At 48.1% G+C, this 5912-nt stretch overlaps 1 long non-coding RNA gene across 1 annotated transcript; it reads right to left on the bottom strand.

Moving 5' to 3' along the window:
- Positions 1-930: 930 nt before the first annotated feature.
- On the bottom strand, positions 931-5606 carry LOC119142007. Its single transcript, XR_005102129.1, has 3 exons — positions 5438-5606; positions 3971-4168; positions 931-1361 (listed from the first exon to the last, which is right to left on the bottom strand). It is a non-coding gene; the product is annotated as an uncharacterized LOC119142007 (long non-coding RNA).
- Between the last annotated feature and the right edge of the window lie 306 nt (positions 5607-5912).

Raw genomic sequence — 5912 nt, 5'->3', positions numbered from 1 at the left:
AACTACGACAAGCCCAGAAGAGCACAGCACAGTACGGCTTACGAATCAAGTAAATATTGCATCACAAACCATAATGCATGTGTCTGTCCGAGAAAACGGGGTTTATGTAGGCACGTGGGAAGTGGGTCTCTTGCTCAAAACCCAGCAAATCCTGTTTAGAAAAGTTCATATACTGAAACGATAAGGCAACATACTTCTGGATTTCTCTCTAAATCCCCACGGAGATGTAATTCCCTCACTGCCATCTGAAATCGTACAGCTTGAGGCACTTTTCATGTAAAGCCAAGAAAGCTCAACTCAGAAGGCAAAGATCCTTCTTAAGGGAACGGATCATCTGTAACTACAAGACACCTTCCTGCCCACTGAAACATAGCAGCAGAGTTAAAAGCAGTTTTTAAATTCCAAGTGGAGACATTCAAAGTTTGAAAAGTACAGGACATTCTCTTCCTAGCACAAAATAATCAACTTTTTCCCACTTCTCTGCAAACCTTAACCCCAGTGCTTTGTATTTTTCACGCTACAGCACAGAAAGCCAGTACCCACAGTTGCACAAGGACTTCCACTGCCAGAGTGCAAAGCATTGAGGAGTCTGGGCTCAGTCTTGGCAGTACAGGAGTGATCCACCTCAAATGCACTGCACAGCCTGCATCTGGGGGTATCACAGGTCAATAGTTAATCACTGCTTTTCCTCCCAGTGACAATAAAAAGAGAAAAAAATAAAATCTCCTTACTTCCACGGCTCTTCTTTACAGGCTAGAGGTTTATGGAAGTGATGACCCATTTCATCCAACATACAAGAAACCTTTTGAACAATTTTCAGAGCTGTCCAAAAACCCCCAGATCTTATACAACAATCAGTCCAAAGAAAGTACAGAGGTCTCTGCGCTACTGGACACATGCAGGAACACTTGTGTTTACTGGACACCATTGTAAAAGGGAAAAGGCATTACACCAGCGTACCAGACCCTTGCCCAAAAGACTTTTCAAACCACCTGTTTGTTGATGCAGTCACTGCACTTCAACCCTTCCACCCATGACAACATCCTCTCAGGGGGCAGACTTGCCTGCCCTTGATTACAGAATCAGTCAGCAGAGTTCATACTGAACCAAGCTAAAAACCGGGCCCAACCTCTACGTTCACGGTTGGGATACACGGCTCCTATCACAGGGCACACACGGCGGTCCCACCTGAGTTACGTATCTGAAGTTGCATTTCCCACGGGTCAAATATTCCTCTTCAGATCTGCCTTGAAACTGAGGGCTCATGGTCAGCGAGAGAAGGGAGTTCCTTGCCTCCTGTGCAGTCAGGTCACGTTCCCCTGCTAAAAGCAGCCTGCTCAGGCCTCCCATTTGTGTACAATCTGTTAAAAGAGTAAAACCAAGTCTGAAGGTTATTCATTTGCTTCCTTAAACATCCTACCATTTGCAGCATCCAGCCCGCAGAAGACGACTTCTGACATAGCAACTTCTCCAAGCAACCTGCTATAAAAGGCAGGTCAACAGAATCACCAACAGCCAGGTCTGTACCCTCGGGGACAGACTTTCAAAGCTCTTTGGAGGATTGCACTGGATCTGCGTGCTTTAGACCCCACTGCATGGATTTACTATTTTACTGGCAAAGGTTTGATGTACCACACGTGAACATCTTCAAAACACCTACTGTAATGATCTCATGCATAAACAGACACAATGATTTTCTAATATCACACAGGAAGAACTCAATGGATGCTCCTACCAAGGCAGTGGCTCCCTTCTGTAGCCACTGAACAAGCAAAAGGATGGATCAGAACAACATTATCAAGCTCTGAAGCAAAATTTCTCTCTTCCTTTAGCTGTAATTTAGAGCGTCATTGAGTGCTGAAGAGTGTCAGCCTGACAGCTCTGAAGCATGAAGCGCTTGATCCTCTGTGCCAGAACCGCACCGGCACTGGCCACACAAGCTGCCTGCGTACTCACAGGGTCAGGGTCAGGGTCCAGGTCCGGGTCTTTACTGCCCTGCCACCAAAACATAGAAGTGAGGAAAGTAAAATGGAGATAGAAGTGTTCTTTCTCCACATAATTGATGCTGGCAGCTTCTTGCCTCCAGCATTCCTGCACCTCAGGAGCTTGGGAAATGACAACAAATATGAAAGTTCCTGAAAATAATTTGCCTGACACACCACAGTGTAGCACTTCCGTATGCCCACACCACACTTCTGGCTCCCAGCTGCTCTCCTGTGCCTCCCTTTAGCTACCTGGGAGGCACCTTTTCCATCTCCTCAGATCTGGCCAGCTGAAGAACACCCAACTCATGGCTCTAACATTCTTCCCCTTCCTCTCAACGTCTTCCTGGTGGTCTCAGCTTTCTGCCCTCTAGATTAGGGGTCTATCATAACAGGACAAGGATAGCACTGGTTGTTTTTTTTTTTCTGTAAGGAAGCCAAATACTTAAAACTCTTAATTAAAATATAAAAATTAAGAGGAAGGGAATAGCCAAAATGACAGCCAAGTGGAAGTTTCATTTGGTGCTCAAACTACCTGAATACTTATGCTGCAGCTGCAGCCAAGAGCTGGCCCTTAGATGGCTGATCAGGATAAAGCCCCAAATCCTGCCACTAAGGTTTCAAATTACAAAAGAACATCATCTAAGGGAAGGCAAAATGGATAAACACAAACATTGCCGTATGTTTACAGGGCCTTCACAGCACAATGGTTCTCTTATGGCACCGAGAACTTAGCAGTATGAAGAATTACAAAGGTCAAGTGCTATTTATAAGCAACGTACCCTTAAATCAACACTAGTGAGAAAAGAGCCAAGCACTTGACCTGCAGAACGGCAGATGATTCGCGACTTTCTCCACAGCTTCTACTACTGATGAAGCTTATAACTACCTCACCATTTGGGAACGACATCCGTTGCTAGTGTTGCTCTGGGTGGAAACTCAGCAGGTTGGCATGTCCATTCCTTCAGAGCCAGAAGGAATTTGTCATTACAGGAATTCTCATGCCACTGAACTGGCAGCAAGGTACACAAGCCTCTTAATCCCTTTTTATACTTTTACACTTGTGCCGTAAAACCATTCTCCACTCTCCATCTCACCACCTCTCCAAGCAGAAAAGTCCCATCTGCCACACACTTGTCACAAACTACACAGGGTATGACACAGGTTTCAAATACATCAGAAAGTATCAAATCAGAAACTTTAAAACATAAAAGAAAAATAAAAAAAGGTGGCAGTGGGACATTATTTTCTACCTTGACTGTTAGGTTCACAAGCTGCTAGTAGTTAACATTAATGGCTCACTATTTCAAGGTCATGATGGCAACAGTTCTGCAATGTGTGGATACCAGAGAGAGAATTCCTGCCTTGCACTAGTTCAGGTGCTCCACCTACACCTCTTCACAGATTTGATTTTTTTAATTATTTTTTTTTAAAATGCTTAGTCAGGGTAGGATCTGCCTACCGAGACCAGATTTTAAGTGAAATTACATTACGCACCTCTTGATTTAAATACAGCAAGATAGCTCCACTGCTACATTCAGCCACAAGAACGTAAACACCTCCAGCTTCATAGACACCCATACACTATTTTTGTAAGGAACAAATGACTAAACATGGAACAACACTATGAAAAAGCAAAAGAATGCACATAATCAGCATTTCCCTATTTGGACCAAAAAAAGAAAATCTCTAACAGCAGATAAGTCTAAATTAAAAATCAGCCACATCCAGATCCCAAATGGGGGAGGGGTTATTGTATGCCACAGACCTGGACTTGACTGTTGAAGGAAATGACGCACTAAGGAAAATTTGAGGTGGTTCTGCAGAAGTTCAACTACAGCCTTGGCAACTTCACTTGGGACATGAAAGGTACGTGCGCTATAGTATCACCCGCAATAAAGGAAACTAGTCTCGTAGTTTGAGTTCAACACCACATCCGCAAACAAAATGAGGCTGCCACATTTGAGGAACACTGATGAAAACCTCACCTGCCATCCCAAAGTTATGCTATGGCATTTCTTCCCTTTTTGCCATTTTCCTCAGCCTTGGTACATCTTTTGCAGAATCTGAAGCAAGGGCCCATAGCTTTTTCCTGTTTCTAACAGTGAATGTCTGGGTATCACACATTGGTTTCTTGTGCGGCGCCAATAAGACCCAACACTTGCCTTCATAAATGCATCCGTACACTAGGGAAGAAAAGGAAAATTACCAGTCTTGACATTGTACTGCCCACAGGGCAGCAGAGTGCCCCACTCGTAAGTGGATTTAAGACAGTAAATAACCCTCAAATATCTTGATAAACAAGCACAGTTTAATCATGTCCTTTTAAACTAACCACCGACACAATCTAACAAGAAGACACATTAAGGGAAGCAGAGCTGTAGTTAAAAAAGTGGGGTTTCTCTTTTCCTCTCCTGAGGGTTTACCACCCAGAGCAGGCTCAAGTTCTGAACCTGCAAACTGCTCCCCCACGCTTCTATGCTCATTCTGGGAAAGAAAGACGGCTGTTTGAATTCTTTTGCAGGTACAGTCTTTCTTTACTTTTGAGTTGGAATGAAATGAAAAGCTGCCATCAGTCCCACTTATGGCACAGAGACACACCCATGTTCCATGCACATGCCTGCACAGAAACGCATGCAGAGGGAAACCATCCCTTGGGTCTCAAATACAGAAACAGCACTGAAAACCTTGACTTCTGAGAGTCCCTGCAGCGTTCTCCCATGTCAATACACAGCATGCTTGTGGCAGGATCACCACCGCATGTGCGTCACTTGCTTTCATTTCCATCTTCATCTCTCACCTGGCACTTGCCACCTCCAGACTGCAGCATGCATAAAAGCAATTCTGTTTACTAGAAGCACAGCACCGTGTGAAACTTCTGCATGAAGTCTGGTATTTAAAGAAATTGCTGTAAAGAACAAAAATCTGCCGGCACCACTGACACACATACACGCTGTGTTTTCTGAACAGGGACAATACATTAAACCTGCAAACTAAGGACTGCGACAACTCGCTCCTTGCCCCTCTTCTTTTGCCCTCAGGCTGGTGCAGGAGCTCCTTTCACCAGAGCAGGCACACCACAGACACAGCCTCACCGAGGGGAAGGGTGGGGAGGGGATAAGGGCAGAGGGGGAAAGGAAAGACCCACAGAAGCAGCTTTGCCGCCCACTGCCAAAGCCACAGCCTGCTCATCCTGGTCCCTCGCCCTGCCTGTGCTGGTCTGTGCCTCTGTCCCCCTTCCCGCCCCTCCGCTCCTCTCCCTGTCCCTCTCTCCTGCTGCTGATCCTGCATTCCCTCCGGCACCCCCCTGCCCCTCTGTCTCTGTCCCGCTCCAACCCTTTGCCTGCTCCTCACCAGTCCCTGTCCTTTCTCCATCCCTGCCTAGCCCCTCCCGCTCCCCCTGCCCCTCTGGATGCCTCCTGTCCTTCTCCGGCCACCCCACTGCCTTGACCCACCTCTCCCTGTCGCTCGGTGCCTCTCTCCCCCTCGTCCCTGCCCCACGGGGGCTCCAGGGCCTGGGCCTGTGCTCAAGCAGCCCCGGGCAGTGGCTGTGGGGCCTGCAGGGCCAGGGCTGGGGGCTGGTGTCCCCACAGGGCCCGACGGCAGGGCAGGGCAGGGGCACCCCAGGGCCTGCTGGGAGAAGGTGTGCCCCGGGGCATGCTGGGAGCTGTAGGCCCGGGGCCATCCCACAGCCAGGTTGTTCCCGGGGCATGCTGGGAGCTGTAGGCCCGGGGCATCCCCATGGCCAGGTTGTTCCCGGGGCATGCTGGGAGCTGCTCTTGCCCACCCTCAGCCTCCTGGCAGCCATGTTGGTCTGGGCAGGCACAGCCTGTGCTGGGGCTGTGTCCCAGCTGAGGGGGGCCTGTGGCCGGCCGTGGGGCAAGGGAGGCCCCTGCCTGCTGGCTGCCTGGGGGTGCAGTGGGGAGGCTC

This window comes from Falco rusticolus, unplaced genomic scaffold, assembly GCF_015220075.1.
Source record: "Falco rusticolus isolate bFalRus1 unplaced genomic scaffold, bFalRus1.pri scaffold_151_arrow_ctg1, whole genome shotgun sequence".
NCBI lineage: Eukaryota > Metazoa > Chordata > Aves > Falconiformes > Falconidae > Falco > Falco rusticolus.
The sequence above is the reverse complement of the archived record's forward strand: the minus strand, read 5'-3'. Positions and strand labels throughout refer to the sequence as shown.